Source organism: Bos taurus, chromosome 14, assembly GCF_002263795.3.
Source record: "Bos taurus isolate L1 Dominette 01449 registration number 42190680 breed Hereford chromosome 14, ARS-UCD2.0, whole genome shotgun sequence".
Lineage (NCBI taxonomy): Eukaryota > Metazoa > Chordata > Mammalia > Artiodactyla > Bovidae > Bos > Bos taurus.
Window position 1 is genome coordinate 13,632,177 of NC_037341.1, and position 21,338 is coordinate 13,653,514.

General features: G+C 38.9%; 1 long non-coding RNA gene across 3 annotated transcripts in view; it reads left to right on the plus strand.

Annotated features, from left to right (window-relative positions):
• The window catches only part of LOC112449612 (uncharacterized), a 113,792-nt gene that overhangs the window by 71,744 nt on the left and 20,710 nt on the right, over window positions 1–21,338 (plus strand). For 2 of the 3 annotated variants that reach the window (XR_009490457.1, XR_003038209.2), the window contains one exon: window positions 7,218–11,354. The exons of the other annotated variant lie outside the window; for it this stretch is intronic. This is a non-coding gene — a long non-coding RNA (uncharacterized lncRNA). Of the gene's footprint in view, window positions 1–7,217; window positions 11,355–21,338 lie in introns of those variants that run through there. 3 annotated transcript variants of the gene reach the window in all.

Consider the following 21,338-nt stretch of genomic DNA (forward strand, 5'->3'; position numbering starts at 1 on the left):
CTGAGCCACCTAGGAAGCCCTAATCCTTGTAATAAAGGTGTAACTATATTCTGAGCTCAGGGCTTGACAGTAAAGGAGTGTGGTTCTATGAAGCATAACTAAGGGTACTGACTGGTACAGGGAAGGCAGGGAGAGCTTGTCTACAAAGCTATCCTTTAGTTGAGATCTAAAAGAGATAGCAAAGTGAGAGAGAAACAATGTCCAACTGATGAAACAGTCTGTGCAAATATCCTGGGGTCTGAAGAATGGTGGCTTTGGTAAACTGGAAGAAGGCCAGGGTGACTGGAACAAGAGAATGAATTGGAGCAAGTTTCTGGAGGCAAAAAGAGAGGAAAGCAAAGCCAGGATCAACAGTTTTACAGCATATTTTCAGAGTTTTTGTTTTCTTCCCAGTGACAGGAGAAACTCAGTTTTTTCAGTTAGATGTTGTGAAGATTAAATGGGACACTGTATGCAAAATGCACATTTGTGGACATAGAATAAATGTTCATTAAATGAGACCTAATTGTAATCATTTCAGGAAAATCTTTATCTAAAAAATTTAGACAATGGGGGAACTATTGTAAGTGGAAATACTGCCTTGATAAAAAATGTTCAGAATAGGTCTAGAATCATGAAAGAATCAAGCCAATGTAGGTATTTACTATCTGCTGCTGCTAAGTCACTTCAGCCGTGTCCAACTCTGTGCAACCCCATAGATGGCAGCCCACCAGGCTCCCCTGTCCCTGGGATTCTCCAGGCAAGAACACTGGAGTGGGTTGCCATTTCCTTCTCCAATGCATGGAAGTGAAGTCGCTCAGTCGTGTCCGACTCTTAGCGACCCCATGAACTGCAGCCTACCAGTCTCCTCCATCCGTGGGATTTTCCAGGCAAGAGTACTGGAGTGGGGTGCATTGCCTTCTCCGATTTATCTATCACAACCCATAACTTGTAAGCAGGTTTTACCCATCCAAGGATCATGTCCTTGATAAATAATGAAGTCAATACATGGAAGCTTGAGCATCACAGTTACCCTGGGCCCCTGATGCTCTCCTCCTGGCTTTACACCTGTACTGTCCTGTCCTACTTATGTGTTCACCCTTGGCATTCGCTTGTGATTTCTGAAACTCTTTTGCTCTTTGGGTTTGCACATTGATTTTGATTTTTACAAATTGACCCTTGCTGTTTTCTGTGCCTAAAACTGCAATTTTCTCTGCAACTCTCTTCACTGCCCAGTCACTTTGTCTAGGGTCCTGTCCTTTATTTTTAGCCTACCACATCTAAAACTCGAAAGAGATTCAGATAGTCATTGTGCTGAGCATATATGGGGCATTCAATACGTAGATATTGATTGGCATATTGGCTGCAGATTGGAATCATGGTAATCAGTGGAAGCCTAATAATAAATTAATGCAACAAGGTCATTGGAGTGACCCTCAGAAAACTATTTGCTTGCTGCATCATTGATTACAGAGGGGAATTATAACCGCCCCAGGGTAGCTGTGAAGGGCTAATTCACGTAATACTGTCACAGTTCTCTGACTTTCCTGCTCATCGACAATATTCAATCAAAATTCTTGCTGCACTACATGCTGATGCCAACAAGACCTCTGAGTTGTCACAGAGCTCTCCTGTGAATACAGAGAACTCGGTTACCTGGCGTCCATCACTACTTAAGTGACCTACAAACAGATGGAACTTAACATGTCCAGGGTACAACTTATTACCATATCCTAACCATTTCTCCTGTGTTTCCTAACTCCTGTCAGAAACCTGGGTATCATCTTTGATACTTCCCAACACTCACCTACCACATTCAATCGATCTCCAAGACCTGCCTGTCTTATCAACTAGTCTCTTTAGAATTTGCCTACTTCTCTCCCTATCCACTCAGTTTTCTTAGAATGCATAGTTTCTAGTCTATAATTAACACACAAGACTTCCAACTGACATGCTTGTTTTTTAACTTGATTGCTTCATCCCCACCCATGCATTCTCCATCCTATATGCATTCCAGGAGGTCTTTCTAAATTTTATACTTGATCATGTCACTTTCCTGCTGAAAAATTCTCACATCGTTCCTTCTTGCTATTTGAATGAATTCAGGCTATTTAACATGGACTATAAATTCTTTCATGACTTTTCCCTCAGGGGGTTCATCACTCCTAAACTTTTCCTTGCCAACCATTCTGAAATATTTGCTTTTCCATGAATATGTCATTTTCTCTTCCATTTCTGGACCTTTGCTTATACTCTGACTTCCCCAAGCAGTCTCCCTCTCATTAAACCTTTTCTAGGCTGGCCTGGCCCCAGTTATCCTCAGATTTCCATGTCAATGTCAGCTCCTCCAGGAGGGGGCTAGTTCTCCTCCCCTTCCACTAGTATCCTGTACTTACTCCATCCAACCAGTTGTTGGCTTTGTTGACATTACTTGTTTACTTGTCTTATCTCTCTCTCTCAAATACAAACTGGTTAAGAGTGGAGATAATCTATGTTATTTTCATTTTATTACCAGCATCAAATACGACACATGGCCAAGTACTAACTTAAAAACACATTTGTTGAATAAATCAGTAAGTGCATGGAAAGTTAATCAAAGGTGTGCTTATAGAAAGACATCCATAAATGCCATTTTATTCTAAGATGATTGTATACTAGATATCAAACCAAAAGCATCTCTGGATTTAAAAAATACACACTTAATTCAAATTTGTCCCGGAAGAGGCAGATAATCTGGCAAATGCTAGATGCTAATGGGCTGCTTTGAAGTAAATACCACATTCCAGGCAAGTCATGTTTTCTGCATGTCATGTAGAGAGGACATCGCTGACCCAATAGCATTTATTTTATTCTTTCCACAGATGTTTACTGTTTTCAACAACAACAACAAATCCAAAGATTATAAAATTGAGTTGTTTCCCATTTCTTGAAAGGCAATGTTGACTTATACTTGGAGTTATTTTTGCTATCTCAGTATCTAGTGGCTAATAGGTAGCTAGGTTAAATAAGAATGTAACTATAAATGTATGTTAAAATGTATTTGATTTGGAATCAAATGACTGGGCTTTGCCACTTACTAGCTAAAGAATATTCTATCAATTCCATCACCAAAAGACATCTTTAAATCCTTTTACTTCTCCTATCTTTCTGTTACTAAGTCCAGACCAACATTATCTATCACTTAGTCTCCTCAGTAGCCTCAGTTCCCAGTTTTTTGCTTTTGTTTTTTTTGTTTGTCGTATGTCAATCCATTCTCCATTCTTCAGATGGCCAGGACTCTCTTTTCAGAGGACACACTTGGTTCTGCTCTCTCTCTGCTTAAAACCCTTCAGTGACTTCCCAGTGATTTCAGGATAAATTCGAACTCCTTATCATCATCTAGAAGGGTTTGCCTGATTTGGCCTCTGCTTACACTTTCCCACCATTTTTCTTCCATGTGATACCACATTTCCTCCAGCTCTTTTTATTTTTTTATTACCCCCACTACAGTGGCTTTTCTTGGGAAGTCATTTGAGCAATGCTCAGAGTCATTAACATCCCCTGTTGCTTGTGAACAGGTCAAACCCCTTGCTATATAGTCCACTGTCTTCTCCAGGCAGGACTTGGAGCTTCTGCTGCTCTCAGAACAAGGCCTATTTCACCCTGGGAACATGGTGAATTGTAGAATGCACAGCTCTGAACACAGACAGGCCTGGGTTCAAATAGCCAAGTAAATCACGATTTAATAATAAGAATAAAAATATTCACTTATTATTAGTGTAGATACCATATTAAGTTGGTTTTCATGTATCACCTCTTTTAGGCTTCAAAAAATCATACTATATCATTATTCCAATTTATGCATAAAAAAGTTAATTTTTAAATACTGTTTTCTCAAGTCTTAAGTGGGGATTTAAAGCAAAGTCTGGAGACTTTAGAACCAGAACTTAGCTTCTGTCATATACATCATATACAGAAATATGATATAGTCGGTACTTAGCACAGCGCCTAGCATATGTTAACCTTTTATGATAAATAACTTTCTTTGTTATTTCTCCTTTAGAGGAGGAATCACCCTTTCCCCTCTCTGTCTAACCATATTCTTTTCTGTTCTTCAGCACTAGGTTCAGTCATGCTTTTCTCAACCGCTGGTGTGCCCTGAATCCACCACTCATTTTGACTTTTCTCACTCACTGTGCAGGATCATAAACTCCTGCAGGGCACCGGTTGTTTTCCATGTTTTTGTGGCATTCCTCTCAGCACCTTGCACAGTGCAATGTAATTGTAGGCCAGTCAATAAATGCTTGTTGAATGAATGCATTAAACCTCATGATCGATCTTCTGACCTTGAACTCACTACAATGTCCTAAAGAGCTGAGCTAACTTGTTAGGCCAAGCACAATTAAAAATCATATGTATATATGCATTTCTTAAAGGAGAACTTTGTGATCCCAAATTATTGGTGAGCCCAGTGGTTCTTGACTGGGGAGATTTCCCCCCAGAAGACATTTGGCAATGTCTGGAAACGTTTTTGGTTGTCACAATTGTGGGGTGTACAACTGGCTTTCAGTGTGGAGGGATCCAGGATGCTGTTAAGTATTCTACATTACACATCAGCTTCCCACACAAAGAACTATCCGGCCCCAAATGTCAACCGTGCCAAGACTGAGGAAACCTGGGTTAGATAAGATATCAAAAGAGATTATAGAATTTACATAGAATTTATCGAACACTTTATAAATATGTACTATGCATCTATGTTGCATGTGATTTTGGATCGTGTATAAATGCATGAGGGCTGCTCTGGTGGCTCAGTGGTAAATAATCCTCCTGCAATGAAAGAGACATGGGTTTGATCCCTGGGTTGGGAAGACCCCTTGGAGAAGGAAATGGCAATCTACTCCAGTATTCTTGCCTGGGAAATGCCATGGACAGAGGAGCCTAGTGGCTACAGTCCATGGGATCCCAAGAGTTAGATGTGACTTAGCAACTACACCACCACCACCATAAATGCATGGAAAATAGGAAGAAATCTCTACTGTTAAATTCTTTTTGAATCAAAATTTCAAAGCTACTAGGAAAAAATCATATGTTGTTAAACTCTGCTAATTCAGAAGAATGTAAGGGAAAGTCATTACCTACCATGTGATTTATATAAGAACAGCCAAGTTTATGATTTGACACAATATACAGTAATTAAATGTGGCAACTAACAAATGATGCTCATAAAGAGATTCTCAAAATGGCTATGAATTGCCTGTAATTGATGAGTTTATATTCAAAGGAGTGATGAAAAATAATTTTTTAAATTTTGGAAAGTTTTTGAAATAGCTTTTAACACTTCCCTTTCTCATACCTTTATAATCTGAACTAAGAATTGCAAACTGTGCATAAAATTCCCATCGTTGTTGTTCAGTTGATAAGTCGTGTCTGACTCTTTTGTGACCCCATGGACTGTAGCCTGCCAGGCTCTTCTGTTCATGGAATTCTCCAGGCAGGAATACTGGAATGGGGTTGCCATTTCCTTTTCCAGCGGATCTTCCTGACCCAGGGATCAAACCCGTGTCTCCTGTACTGCAGGTGGATTCTTTACCACTCATCCCCCAGGAAGGCCCCCAAATTCACATTAGAAGCATCCAAATTAACTAATCTTTTGATGAGAAAATCATAATCACATAGTTCTTAAATTGAAATACTTTAAAACACACACACACACACACTCATAGCAGCCAGATCTTTTCATGGAAGCTAGTAACAGATATGGGTAAAGCAAAAAGAAAAAAAAAAAAAGGCTGTAATAGAAGTCAGGCTTATTTGGTATACAGCTTATGTATCTGCAAGAAAGATGTTTTATGTCAACTATTCTAATCTATTTTTTCAGTAGATTTTATTTTGGGGGCTTACCTGATGGCTCAGAGGTTAAAGCACCTGCCTGCAATGTGGGAGACCCGGGTTTGATCCCTGGGTTAGGAAGGTCCCCTGGAGAAGGAAATGGCAACCCACTCCAGTATTCTTGCCTGGAGAATCCCATGGATGGAGGAACCTGGTAGGCTACAGTCCACAGGATCACAAAGAGTTGGACACGACTGAGCAACTGCACTTCACTTCACTTCTTCATTCTCATCTATTTTTCAGTAGATTTTATTTTTTGGAGCAGTTTTAGGTGGACAGCAAATGAACATAAAGTATAAAGATTCCCATATATCTTCTGCCCTGACCCCTGAACAAGGCTCTGCATCACCAACATCCCCCAGCAGAGTGATGACCTTTGTAACAACGGATGAATCTGTAGTCATACATCATTATCACCTGAAGCCATGGTCTACTTCAGGGTTCACTGTATATGTGGGATATTCTATGGGCTTTGACAAATGCTTACTGAGATGTATCCACCATTATAGTATCATCCAGGGTAGTTTCACTGCCCTGAAAGAATTATTTTTAAAATAAAAACCAGAACAAATGAGGGCTCGTAAAGTTACTTCACTACCAGGAAGATAGTTTTCATGTTAAAGAAAAGCCCGTCTTTCTTAGGTTATTTACACAAAGAAATTTCATTTCCAAAAGAAAACTGGGACGTCTATAACTGGAAACCAGACATAGAAATGCTTGCACGTTCAACCCTAACTTTTCTTTTTAACCACATTGTCTTTTGGAATATGAAGGAATTTGCTTTATAAAAATTTCCATTCTTGGAGTATAGAGAAACTTGTGAAACTTCAGACAATGAGGAAAAGACTGGTTATAAAAGAAACTTCTTGTAAAACAGTGAGTTATAACCATAAATTCTTCCAGTTCTGAACCCTGAAAGATCAGGGAAAACTTGACAAAATGAAAATGTTAAAATTTTCAGGCAAGCCAAATGAACTTGTAAAAGCATATTTGCATCCATGTAAAAGAACCTGGTACAAGAAGGTGTAACGGGGGCAGTTTGGATGAAACATGAAATTAAACACATGCATGACTGTTACCAGCAAAGCTAAAATAAAATGAAGCAGATGTCTACTTGCTTAAATAGGTGATTTCTGTGTTAGGAAGTAAAAACTGAGCTTGAGAAATAATAGCATAAATATCATGTTTAATCACTAATGACTGTATGGTTCAAATAATTCCATCACTCCTGTGAAAAGTAGACTTTTTAGTAACTTTGCTCGAAACATCTGAGACTTTTGAAAGTGAGAGTAATTCTGATAGTATGAAAAACACATTTCCAACGTCATAGTTTTGTTTTGTTTTGTTTTGTTTTTAACAAATATTAGGAGAGGCGTGAGTCGGACACAAGTGAAGCGACTTGGCATGCATGCATGCATTGGAAAAGGAAATGGCAACCCACTCCAGTATTCTTGCCTGGAGAATCCCAGGGACAGAGGAGCCTGGTGGGCTGCTGTCTATGGAGCTGCACAGAATCGGACACAACTGAAGCGACTTAGCAGCAGCAGCAGCAGGAGAGGCATGCTGGTGCCATGTAATGAGTAATGGATTAAGGGTGTAGAGGTCAGACAATTTGTGTTTTACTCAGCCTTGCTATTAACTAACTGTGTGGCCTGTTATGTAACTTCTGTGATCAACAGTTTACACCTTTAAAATGTCATTGAGTATGGGGGCTCACTTCTGATTTTCTTGACTGGGAGAATGCTTGCTTAAATCCTAGGGACAGGAAAATGGAGGACAGTTGGGGATGAGGGATTGACAGGAAGACAAAGACAAGCTCAGTGCTGGAGGTGACATGTCTTTGGTTAGCAGGAGGATTAATCCACGAGGAGTTTCATTTCCTCATAAAATACAATTTTGAAACGTGCCGCTATTATGAAGGTATAGAGGTAAGACCTTCACTGGGAAAGAAGTACATGCCAGGCCTCAGTAGACTGTCTGATGGAGGAATTAAGCAATGAACGATAGATGTGCCATGTCCGCCTATACTCCCCATCCTCAGCATTGCCTGTCCTCGCATCTTTGAGTGTAAGTGGCTATAAGCCACATCCCTTTATGAACACGGTTGGGTGGGGAAGAGAGATGAATGGGTCCTTTGATTTGGATCTTGTCTTTTAATTATTTGATGACTATCTTCTATTCCAAAACTTATGAGCCTCTCTCCCATTATAAAAATAATAATAATTGTCATCGCATGTTGGGCATAATTCACATATAAATTCAAAATTTTATAAAGTATATATTATTACTTGCATTTTACAACGAGCAAATCTATATTCAGATAGGCAAAGCAATTTGAGCAAGTCCCCACAACTGTTCAGTAAAAGAAGAAAGGCACCATCTCTAGGTCTGGTTGGATGAAATCTGAATTTTCCTGGTATTCTCTTTATGAAACCCTGTGGCTCTCTTTTATAAAACTGGAGAGGTCCTTCATGCCCAGGATGGACTCCAGGTCTATCGTTGTTTCTAATGATGAATTATGGCCTTGGTTGCCTTGTAACCCACGCTTCTCAGAACACTAGCTTTGGTGACCACCTGGCTAGAGTGATTTATTGAAAAGTGACTGTTCTTCCTTCGATGCACACAAGTTCATCACCAGTACACCTTGGGGTAATTATATCATGGATGAAGGACTGCAATGGCAACCACCCATGGAGTTGTTTATGTCCTGGAGCTGCAGTGCATGGCACCCCAGAGGGCTCTTCCTCCTGCTGAGGTTCAAAGGCTGTGGGCATGGAGGTCAGGGTGGGGGTGGGGGATGAGCACTAACCTATTACCATGGAGACAGGGATACTGATAAAGAACAGGCATCCTGAGGAAGAAGCATCTAGAGTAGCCGTATTGCACTTCTCAGAAGGTCCTGGTGGAATTAAACAAAAATGCTGACCTTTTTCAAAAGGCCCATGCATAATTTATAACCCACCTCCTAAATTGGTTCCCTCAACCTTTTTTGCTTTAAACATTCAATGGTTTATGCCACATTCAAGTTCCAGTTCAAATATATAATCAAATTCTAAAAACATTTTCACCTTAATAGGCTCTTTGGTTGAAATGAGGTGATGATGCGGCTCATCTACCTTCAATAGCAAAAGTGGACATTGGCAGATTTATTTTTGCATTTGAATTCCCTTTGAATAAAAGCTTCACCGAAGAGCCTCTATTTTTAGCTGTATTTAATTAAAATTTTAAGAATAGGCCTTCCCTTCTACACTGAAATCCAACCAAATTTTGTGGATAAAAAGTGAAGAAGAAAGTTAACTAGTATGTATTAAGCAACATTTTAAAAAATCAATTTTATACAAGTAAAATTGTTCTCAGGAAAAGGCAATACTTACCTCATAAAGGTGTTTTAGGGATTAAGATGTGACACAGGTATGGCAAATTCAAAAGCCCTCAGGGAACCAAGAAGACAAAGTATCGCGTGACGTCCCTTGTGTGTGGAATCTAAAAAGAAATGATACACGTGAACTTATTTACAAAACAGAGACTCACAGACTCAGAGAACTAACTTATTGTTGCCTATAGGAACAGATAGTTAAGGAGTTTGGGATGGATATGTACACACTGTTGTATTTAAAATGGTTAACCAGTAAGGACCTACGGTACAGCACATGGGACCCTGCTCACTGTTATGTGGCAGCCTGGATGGGAGGGGAGTTACGGGGAGAATGGATACATGTATATGCATGGCTGAGTCCCTTCACAGCATTGTTAATATCACAACATTGTTAATCAGCTATATCCCAATATAAAGTAAAAAGTTTAAAATTTTTTTAAAAAAACAGCCTCTTCTGTTCTTCTTAGTCTGATTTAATGAAATTTCAATGTGTTGCTTGAACTGTTGTGCAAGAAAACGCACACTTCAACCTATCTCTGAAAAGAGATGTAGTTATGTAACCTGCTAATCTGCATAAAGTAGATGTCAAAAGAAAAAACAAAAGTCTGCAGGAGCCAAGAAGACTGTATACATAGGAGAATGGGCTGAATGCCATGCAACAGGGCAGGGTAGGGCCTGAAGCAGTTTGGAGAGTGCATGTACAATCTGAAGTAGGCATTTGCTATTCAGCTTTGCCATTGTTTAAAAAAGAATAGCCATTAATGGAGAAAATGGTGAAATTTCCTAAGCTTTAAATAAAGGCAACTGATTCAAAATACTAAAACATCCATCAGTTAAAAAAAAAAAATACAAATACACAAATAAATATGTCATAGACTGCCAGTGTGTGAGGCCTCAGATGATGTCTACTAAAAGCTTAGCGTAGTGCCTAGCACCTAGTACATCTTAATAAAGGCTAACTATTCTTATTTGTTATACTTGGAGATATGCTGAGAGGTTTGAGCTTGTTTCTTGTTTATGGATCGGGAGTTTTAAGGCTCCACAACCTGAGTTGGTGGTGACAGAGCCTAGCCTAGTTTTCTTTGATCTCAAGTCTCAGTTACCTACCCAGTAGTGACTGGTTAGGAGTGTTCCTTAATAGCTTATAGTTTTTTATGTTAACCTGATCCCCATGATATTTATGTATGCATGTATGTTTGTGTTTAAAAGGAAGAGGACTCATACATAGATGTCTCCATTAAAAAAGTTGAGTGGTATTCCAGATTCACTGCTTCTAGGCGGAATTACTCTCATTGTGACAACATTCCAACAGGGTCTGAATTCATAGTTGTAATACCCCTTTATTATGTTCAGAGAATGAGTCTTTAAAGACCCTTTGTGGCCGCAGCCTAAATGTTAGGTTCTCTAATATTTTGCCACTTTGAAGACAAAGAGATTTCAGATAGACAGAGGTCTCTTTCACTCTTGATAACGCTCATAAGGCAGGAACTATGAAGGTGATAGTTCTTATTTTCGATGCTTTGTTTCCCAGGCTCAGTGGGAACCTATAGAACGTCTACATTCCAGTCAGGAGAGCCAAAAAGCAAATAAAAGCCAGTGAAGAGATGTGCGCTAACGATCCAGGAAGTAGAACAGTGAGTGGAAAGGTGAGCTTTGGATGCAGGAAGTAGAACTAGATCAATAAAGTGAAGGTGAACTCATGTCCCAGGAAGTAGAAGGTGATCAGTGAGTAGAAAGGTGAGCTTGTAACCCAGAAAGTAGAATAAGGTAGGCAAATAAAAAAAAAGAGAAAGTAGCTCTTAGAAGCCAAGGATGATTATTTTTTAAAATTTCTGTCCTTATGCCAAGGAAAGGCCAATAGCACCAGGGATTATTTGAAAACAGGAAGCTCAACCCAGTGTTCTTTGACAACCTAGAGGGGTGGGATGGGGTGGGAGATGGGTTCAGGAGGGGTGGGATGTATGTATACCTGTGGCTGATTCATGTTGATGTGTGGCAGAGGCCAACACAATATTGTAGCGCACTTGTCCTCTCTTAATTGTATTTTGCTCTGTACTTATCAATATCATACAATTATAACCTTTGATGATTAAAAAAGAAAGAAAATCAAAGCAGAAAAAAAAAAGAATGACTGATTACCTTAAATTAGACTTTGTAGGCTTCCTGCCTCTGCAGCTGTGAGGTTTTTACTTAACCTTTCTCTGACTCAGCTTCCTCATCTGTAAAATTGAGGTAATAATACTGCTTGCCTCTCCAGTTGTTCTTAGAGTTAAATAGTCGATGCAAGTGCTTAGTATGCTGACTGATATATAGTAAATACTCAATAAATATTATTATTATCGGTATTATTCTCATTTTAAATGTTACAGATTGTCTTTCTCCTGCTTAATGAGCACATGCTTTCATCTACTGGAGTGTCTCTCTCACTTACCTACTGGTTTCTTTATTGCAGTGAAGCATCTATAGTTATTTAATTAATAGTTAATGAGAGAGTTTTTGGCGAGACAGGCTCTTTGCACTATTTAATGCTACTGAAAGCACATCTGTTAATTCTGTAGCACAGAGTCCCGTGGTCCCAGGGCACTCTCTCAGTGTCAATCTATGATAAATTGATAACAAGTGAGTTGTTTATTTCCTGGTAAAATGATTGTATAGGGGGTGGAAGGTGAGAGAGATTGGTTTGTACTGTAGAACAGCTTTTCATACAAAGCACAGCTTCAAATCAGGAAGGCTGGGCTTGGTACGCATAATGCCTCAGGAAGGAAAGAGAACCCAGTCTTGTTTTCTCAGGACCACCTGTCAGTTGAGTGGAAATTTCCTCCCTATTGTATAGACATAAGTATGATAGAATCATATCTACCTGGCCGGAATTCTTACAAAGATGAGTTTGGGCAAGTGCTACATAAGTATTAATAAAAAGCATACTGAATTTCTTCCCCCTATCCTCATAAAGGTATGTGTTCCCTTCCAGTATCTCTTTTGTTATTTCCTTCTCAGTTTTCATTGCTTATGGATGTGCATTTTATTAAAATGCTGCAAAATATATATTGGATGTGCATTTTATTATAATACTGCAAAATATATATATATATAATATTATAAGGTGTAATTATAGGTCTCTGGCAAAGTAAAGGTCCATATTAATATGTTGTATTTGTCCAGTGTTCATAGCCTGATTCCCACTGATTTGCTGGCTACTTAAACCTCTGCACTGTATCAAAGCAGGGCCACGGTACACAGTGTGTGCCTATGTCCTGACCCCAGTTTCCACGTCTCTCATAAAATGACTTGGGGATGTCGTTTCTGCGAAACAGTAGCCAGTCTTCCTGTGTGCCTGGTGCTCTACAGTTCCAAAAGCACTTTCCCCTGCGTTTCTCACTTGATTTTCATAACAAACCTGTGAGCCCAGAAGAGCTTTATGAATTCTATTTTATATATAGGAAAATAAGCCTGAAAGAATGGAATCAGTTCATAAAGGAACAGGGTAGGGATTTGAACTCAAGAATACATGACTCCAGGGTCCTTGCTTTGTCTTCTAGTCACAGGCAAGGAGAGGTGATTTCTCAGAAACCTCCCTATTAGTTAGAGTGCCTCTTTTTTTTCTTTTTTTTTTTTAAAGGATCTGTATACCAAAAGAATGCTTAGAGGTGCAATCAAAGCAAGGAAATGAAGTCCTTTTTTATCTTCTGATCCTGTTCTGATTCTTTACCTCTTCAAAATTTTCGTGATAAGGTCACAAAGGAGGGTAGATTCCTTCTGAAGTTCAGGTCTTTAGGGAAAAGAAAATCATCCATAGGTCACTGATGTCACTTGACACTGGTGAGAAGTATCAAGAAGTGAAGGGGAATCAGACGTGGGTGTGGATACTGGATCCACCGATTTCTAGTTGTAGTACCATGGATGTTCTCTCTTAAGTCTCTATGTCTTCATCCGGTAAATGGGAAAAATGAGAGTATATGCCTTTTACGGATGGCATAAAGATAGAAGAAAACATAGTTCCTTTAAACTACTTAGCAAAGAATTGGTGCTGTAGCCTCATAAATGGGAGAAGGCAATGGCACCCCACTCCAGTACTCTTGCCTGGAAAATCCCATGGATGGAGGAGCCTGGTAGGCTGCAGTTCATGGGGTCGCAAAGAGTCGGACTCTACTGAACGCTTTCACTTTTCACTTTCATGCGTTGGAGAAGGAAATGGCAACCCACTCCAGTGTTCTTGCCTGGAGAATCCCAGGGAGGGGGAGCCTGGTGGGCTGCCAGCTCTGGGGCCGCACAGAGTCGGACAAGACTGAAGCGACTTAGCAGCAGCAGCAGCCTCATAAACAATAGCTATTGTCACTATTACTTATACTAATTTTACCTTTGATATTTGGATGTTGTAATCAGATAACATGTAGGGAAATCAGACTATTGGAAGTTTCTCGAGTATATTTTGCCTTAGAGATCTTCCAGGTCTTTGGTTCTTCAGACCCAAAAATAATGAGTAAAGAAAATGATGAATAATATGTGTTCTGCACTCATGCCCTCTGTATCACATTTCAACTTCTGCAAAGAATGATCATATCACTTACCATGTCCCTTTCCAAAAAAATTCAATCCAATTTAACAAATGTTACCTGAGGGCCTACTATGTGTCCAGTACTGTGCTAGGCATTGGGAAGAGAGGTGGACACAACATGGTATTCAGCCCCAAGAAGTTTTTGGGTGAATGGGGATGATGGAAACAGATACTTAAAAATTGTGTTGCAAGGTCTATGACGGCTGTAAGCCCAGAATGGTATTAAAGTTATACTAGGGCCACTTAGGGAAGCCTAGAGCTTAGAAGGCAGTCAGAGGATTCCTGGGAGCATTTTGGTATTACCAGATAGCAAACTTAAAATCAGAAGAGGTGGAAAGTAACTTTTAAGAGGATTTCTGGAGCCAAGTCATGGGATCCTATTGACAAGGTGGTGGGCTTTATCTTGGAGGTTAGAAGTTACAAAATAGCATACCATAAGCCATATACACCTTAGATAGCCCATACAGATTATTTGATATCCTGGGTCTTTTAAAAAATGAATTTATATAAATATAAAATACGATTTCACTTACAAATACCGATGGCTACCTCATGGTGAAATCATTCATCCCACATTTCCAGGGAGTATCAACTAACTGGAACTGAAGTATGGATGCCTGTAAAATGCTAGGCAGGTGCTTTCAGATTTTCCACAGTCCTTACCAGTCCCTTTGAATTGCATTAGCCTAATGCACTCATTTTTGTTATGTTTGACACCCACAGGCATTCTAGACTGCTTTCTGCTTCTTCCATTGTCCATCGTTAACAAAGGTAGGAAACTGTACCTGTAAGAAAACTGGGTATCAGTTTCTTTAATGCATGGATAGTGTCTTCAGACTACAAATAGTTTGTTCCCTGGACACCAAGTTCATCAAACCATTTCTATCCAGCTTAAGGTCAGAGCAGGAAGAAGGAGACAGCAACTTAACAGCCAAAATATTGGTACTACTAGTTATGTCTACAAATAACGGGTTCAGTTCAGTTCAGTAGCTCAGTCGTGTCCGACTCTTTGTGACCCCATGAACAGCAGCACGCCAGGCCTCCCTGTCCATCACCAACTCCCGGGGTTCACCCAAACCCATGTCCATTGTGTTGGTGATGTCATCCAACCATCTCATCCTCTGTCATCCCCTTCTCCCCTCCTGCCCTCAATCTTTCCCAGCATCAGTGTCTTTTCAAATAAGTCAGCTCTCCGCATCAAGTGGCCAAAGTATAGGAGTTTCAGCTTCAACATCCGTCCTTCCAATGAACATCCAGGACTGATCTCCTTTAGGATGAACTGGTTGGCTCTTCTTGCAGTCCAAGGGACTCTCAAGAGTCTTCTCCAACACCACAGTTCAAAAGCATCAATTCTTCGGTGCTCAGCTTTCTTTACAGTCCAACTCACATCCATACATGATGAATGGAAAAACCATAGCCCTGACTAGACGGACCTTTGTTGGCAAAGTAATATCTCTGCTTTTTAATACGTTGTCTAGGTTGGTCATAACTTTCCTTCCAAGGAGTAAGTGTCTTTTAATTTCATGGCTGCAATCACCATCCACAGTGATTCTGGAGCCCAGAAAAATAAAGTCAGCCACTGTTTCCACTGTTTCCCCATCTATTTGCCATGAAGTAAGTGATGGGACCGGATGCCATGATCTTAGTTTTCTGAATGTTGAGCTTTAAGCCAACTGTTTCACTGTCCTCTTTTACTCATCAAGAGGCTCTTTAGTTCTTCTTTACTTTCTGCCATAAGGGTGGTGTCATCTGCATATCTGAGATTATTGATATTTCTCCCGGCAATCTTGATTCCAGCTTGTGCTTCCTCCAGCCTAGCGTTTCTCATGATGTACTCTGCATAGAAGTTAAATAAGCAGGGTGACAATATACAGCCTTGACGTACTCCTTTTCCTATTTGGAACCAGTCTGTTGTTCCATGTCTTGTTCTAACTGTTCTTTCCTGACCTGCATATAAGTTTCTCAAGAGGCAGCTCAGGTGGTCTGGTATTCCCATCTCTTTCAGAATTTTCCAGTTTATTGTGATCCACACAGTCAAAGTCTTTAGCATAGTCAATAAAGCAGAAATAGATGTTTTTCTGGAACTCTCTTGCTTTTTTGATGATCCAGTGGATGTTGGCAATTTGATCTGATTCCTCTGCCTTTTCTAAAACCAGCTTGAATATCTGGAAGTTCACGGTTCACGTATTGCCGAAGCCTGGCTTGGAGAATTTTGAGCATTACTTTACTAGCGTGTGAGATAAGTGCAATTGTGCGGTAGTTTGAGAATTCTTTGGGATTTCCTTTCTTTGGGATTGGAATGAAAACTGACCTTTTCCAGTCCTGTGGCCACTGCTGAGTTCTCTAGATTTGCTGACATATTGAGTGCAGCATTTTCACAGCATCGTCTTTTAAGATTTGAATAGCTCAACTGGAATTCCATCACCTCCACTAGCTTTGTTCATAGTGATGCTTCCTAAGGCCCACCTGACTTCACATTCCAGGATGTCCAGCTCTAGGTGAGTGTGAGTGATCACACCTTCATGATTATCTGGGTCATGAAGATCTTTTTTGTACAGTTCTTCTGTGTATTCTTGCCACCTCTTCTTAATAATGGATAATGTCTACTTAATTATATGTGCCAGCAATTCTGCTATTAAGTTTACACACATCATTTCAAGTAATGATCTTACAAGAACAATTCTTTAGTATCCCTATTTTACAAATAAAGAAAATGACATTTACAAATGTTGATAGAATGGTCAAAGTTGGACTACCGTAAACACACTCTTAAACAGTCTGTATTGCTGCAAGCGGGTAGTGTAATATTTCTAAGTGGTTTTATGAGTAGGAAGAGCAAGGTAAAAACAGGAAGAATATGATGGAGTACATATACTAGGATGTATAATGCTTCTTATTCTATATTTTTATATGTTCAAAGAGATTATCTTTTAGTCTAATTAAAGTATACTCAAGGAAAGCCTACTAAGAATTGCCTAAAAGTTGTGCATATCAAGTTGCCATTCAGGTATAGGTCTCAGTCTAACACTTGACCAGATTGTAGCTAACAGGAAACAGCGTAATAGTGATCTACTAATTTTGTCAACACGTTTGGAAAGATTTTCTCCTTAAATAACAAATAAAGTGAAAACCCAGTTTTAAAAACTTTTTGGAAAATTGCAGGATAAAGAAAAGGGAACTTTGTCCAGAAGAATAGAAAGAAAATTTATTTCTTTCTATAAATAGAATAGAAAGAAAAATTATTTCTAATTAATAGAAATAAAATTATCACAATTTTAGAAACCAGTTGATATAAAAGTAAAGAAATAGTGCCTCTTGGAAACAGAAGCAGATCATCATAATAAGGTAACATCAGCTGAGAGAAACAATATTAGGATAAGCTGAAAATACAGATAAGTGTTGTAAAAGATGATAAGGAAACTAAAAAAGCAAAACCAAAACTTCAGTTGCATAATTAAAATAATTTGTGGGGGAAAAAAAATGAAGGAAGAGTCAGAAATCATTCTTCCTGAATGACAGCTTATATAGTTCCAACTGACTTGCTGCTGAGAAAAAGAAAATGGACAAAATATTTACAAAGCTTAAAAAATACACACGTATACACATACAAGGTGGTAAGATATAATATCAAGAAAAACAACAAATACCAGAATAAAGCATATAAAGACAAAAGAATGAAAATACAGAAAAGTGTGTAACATACATAAGCGTCCAATAAGGAAGTCTAACGTGCATACAATTGGAAACCCAGAAGGAGAGGAGAAAGGGGAAAAAAGGCAAAAAGCAATACAAATTTCCAAAAAATAGTAAAGAAATTGAGCCATCAATTCCAGAAGTCCTATAAACACCATGAAGGACGAATATAAAGAAAACTATACTGAAGAGTATCATAAAAAACTGCTAAAACTAAGAACAAAGATAAAAATCTTAAGGAAAAAGGGAAAGTGGGGAAGGCATATTATCTTCTGAAGAGCAACAATAAGACAGACAGCCGATTTTATCAATAGAAACTATAGAAAGCAGAAGACAAAGGAATGGTATCTTTAAAGTGCTGAAAGAAAATGAGAGACAATCTAAAATGTTAACACAGAAAAAAATCCCTTCAAGAATTATCGTGAATTTAAGAGATTCAAACAAACACAAACTAAGGGAATTCATCACCAGCAGAGCAGCTCTAATGAAACAGTAAAAGGAGTGATTCAATGCCAATTAAATATCTGCCACATGGAAGCCAAGGAATGCAGGAATGAATAAAGAATGTCAGAAAATAGTAAACATGTGGGTAAACATAATCGCAACATACACACAGAATTTATAGGAAACTTTTACACAACAATGAGAAAAAAGACAGTCCAGTGGGAATATGTACACCGTTCTCTAACCAGTCCCGTAGGAAAGTCTTCTGTGGCCAAAACCATGTGGAAGTGTTCGTCCTCGTTGGTAATCATGTGGTACAAATTGAAATAAAAACAAAGTACAACTAAATGCTCACCAGAGTACTAAAATTAAAAGACTGACAATACTGAATTGATAGCAAAGTTGTGAAAAAACAGGAGCTCTCATAGGCAGTTGGTGGAAGTTAAATTATTGTAGTTGTTAAATCACTGGAGTTAAGTTAAATTATTAGAGTTATAAAAATTGAAAATTAATATGCCTTATAGCACAGAAATTCTACTTATATTTATATAAGATAGAAATAGCGGCATGTGGTCACAAAAATACATTCTCAAGAAGTTTCTTAGGAGCATCATTTGTAAAAACCCCAAGCTTGAAACAACTCAAATGCTCATCAACAGCAGAATAAATAAATTGTGGTACTCAATAAGGTACTGTAGATTAAGCAGTTCTGCAAATTATAGCCCATGGGCCAAATCTGACTCACTTGCCTGTTTTTTCAAATACATCTTATTAGAATACAGTCAATCTCATTCTTCTATATATTGCTAATAGCTTGTTTCATGCTATAACAGAGTTGAGTCATTGCAGTAAAGACCATCTGTTCTTCAAAGTCAATTAAAAAAAATATATATATATATATGTATGTTGCCTTTACAGAAAAAGTTTGCCAACCCTTCTGTAGGTCAGTGAACATAAGTGGACTACAACTATGTTTGTTAACATGTATGAATATTACAAATAAAATCTTGAGTAAAAAGAAACCACCCCTCCCCAAGAAAAAAATTACACAGATAACATTCTTCAAACAGTGTTTTTGAGCTCCTTTCTCTACCTCTCCTAGAATTTTCTCTGTTTTAAAATTTAACTCTGTCCTTCCAGTTGCCCAGGACAAGAATCTACATTCTCACTTCCAATCTATCAGAAAGTCTTATTGGTTTTTTAATGTGCCTTACCTTTGAGGTACATTAAGTGTTCAACCACATCACCACTTCTTCCCTCATCATTCTGGTTCGTGGCACCATCACCTCTCATCAGGACTATGGCAATAACCTCACTGGTGTCTCTCCTTCTGCCCTTGGCCCTATTCACAGAGATAGAGCCATTCTACTAAAAAGCAAATCAGGCTTCCCTGGTGGCCGAGTCCTTAAGAATCCTCCTTGCAATGCAGAGGACACCAGTTCAATCCCTGATCTCGAAAGATCTCACATGCCTAGGAGCAGCTAAGCCTGTGAGTCAACTACTGAGCCCATTCTCTAGAGCCAGTGCTCAGCAGCAAGAGAAGGAACTGCAATGAGAAGCCTGCACATCACAATTAGATACTAGCCCCTGCTCACTGCAACTAGAGAAAGGCCATGAGCAGCAAAGAAGACCCAACACAGCCAAGAAAGTAGCTAACTAGATGAATAAAAAATTTTTAAAAGTCAGCTCACTCTACTTCTTTGCTCATAACTTTTCACTGGCCTGTCTTCTGAGAGCAACTGCTAAGATTCTTACTCTTACCATCTCTTCACATGGCCTTTCCTGATCTGCCTTTGTATTACCCCAGTGGCCTCCTCTCCTGCTACTCCCCTCAACCCCTCCCCTCTCCCTACCCTTGCTCACTCTGGCTCACTCTAGACCAGGCACACCGGTCTCTGCTCTTCTTTGAAACCACGCTAGTCAAGGTCACTGAACTTGCTGTTCTAACCAGTCTGTTCTTCTTTTAGATATCCCTTTGGTTCACTCCCTCACCTACTTCAGATCTTTACTCAAATGTTTCCTTCTTAGGGCTTCCCTGGTGGCTGAGATGGTAAAGAATCTGTCTGCAATGTGACAGACCCAGGTTCAATCCCTGGGTCTGGAAGATCCCCTGGAGAAGGGAATGATTACCCACTTTAGGATTCTTGCCTGGAAAATCCCATGGACAGAGGAGCCTGGTGAGGTATAGTCCATGGGGTCACAAAGAGTCAGGCACAGCTGAGCAACTAACACTCTCACTTTCACTTTTCCTTCTTGGTAAGATCTTGCTTTCCCTTCCTATTTAAAAATGCAACTTTCCACACTCCTAGCACTCACTTACCTTCCTTATTTGTCTCCAGATTATTTACAAATATCTGAAATATTCTATTTTCTTTTGTAGTCTCCACAAAGGTGGGGATTTTTGTTTCTCTTATTCAGTCTTGTATTCTAAACACTTAGGACAATGTGTGGCACAGAGTAACATTTAATTAATGTCTGTCTTCTAAAGAAATAAACTTTAGGAGGAGTTCTGAAATTCTCAGAAAAATAAAAGTGAGATAAATAACAGAAAAGATAAATATGGAGGACAGAGAAAGGAATTTTACTTAAAAGTAACTAGTGTTCACAAGGGAAAAAATCAGAGTAACTACAACATAGGCATCAACAATATAATTTTTTTAAATCCTGATAAGTAATTAGATTAGAAAGTAAAGACAAAAGGGTTCTTGCTGCTCTGATGAAGTCAGGGGAGAAGAACTGACAGAAACATACCTTGGCAAAATTTATGATGGGTCAGAACAAAGAAAACTGTGACAAGTGCTCAGGTAAGGGGAACATTTTAAAAAGATAAACAGGATACTAAACACACACACACACACATGTCAGTCTGGCTTAGACTCCATGATATCAGAAGTTAGGATGTAAGGAGTGACAACTGATGGATTTTAATGGAGGAGGTTTGGATTCAAAGTCTTTACATACATCCCAGTTATCTTTCAAGTATGTGACAATGGAAACACAGTCTCAGATGTGCAAAAACAAAGATATGCCACCTGTGTATTTTTTTTTTTTTTGAAAGAAATTACCTGAAGAGATACTCTGACTACAAAATAAATTCAAATTTAAACAAAATCAAGAATGGATAGGCAACAAGTTAAACATACTACTATATTTTGTTTTTTATCATTGAGTGCCTAATACTGGAGAAAGAATATATGGAACAGCAGAAGGAACTTACTACGAAACATCTGGCTGTAAATCCCAGCTCTCTCACTAATTAACTTTGTGACTTTGGGCAATCACTCCAACTCTTTGAGCCTTAATTTCTTTATAACATTAAGATAATGGTACCTAACTGTCACAGGTAGGATAAGCTAGATGAAACTAGATAATGGATGCAAGAGACTAGTAAACAACTCTAAAAATGCTAGTACTAATTAT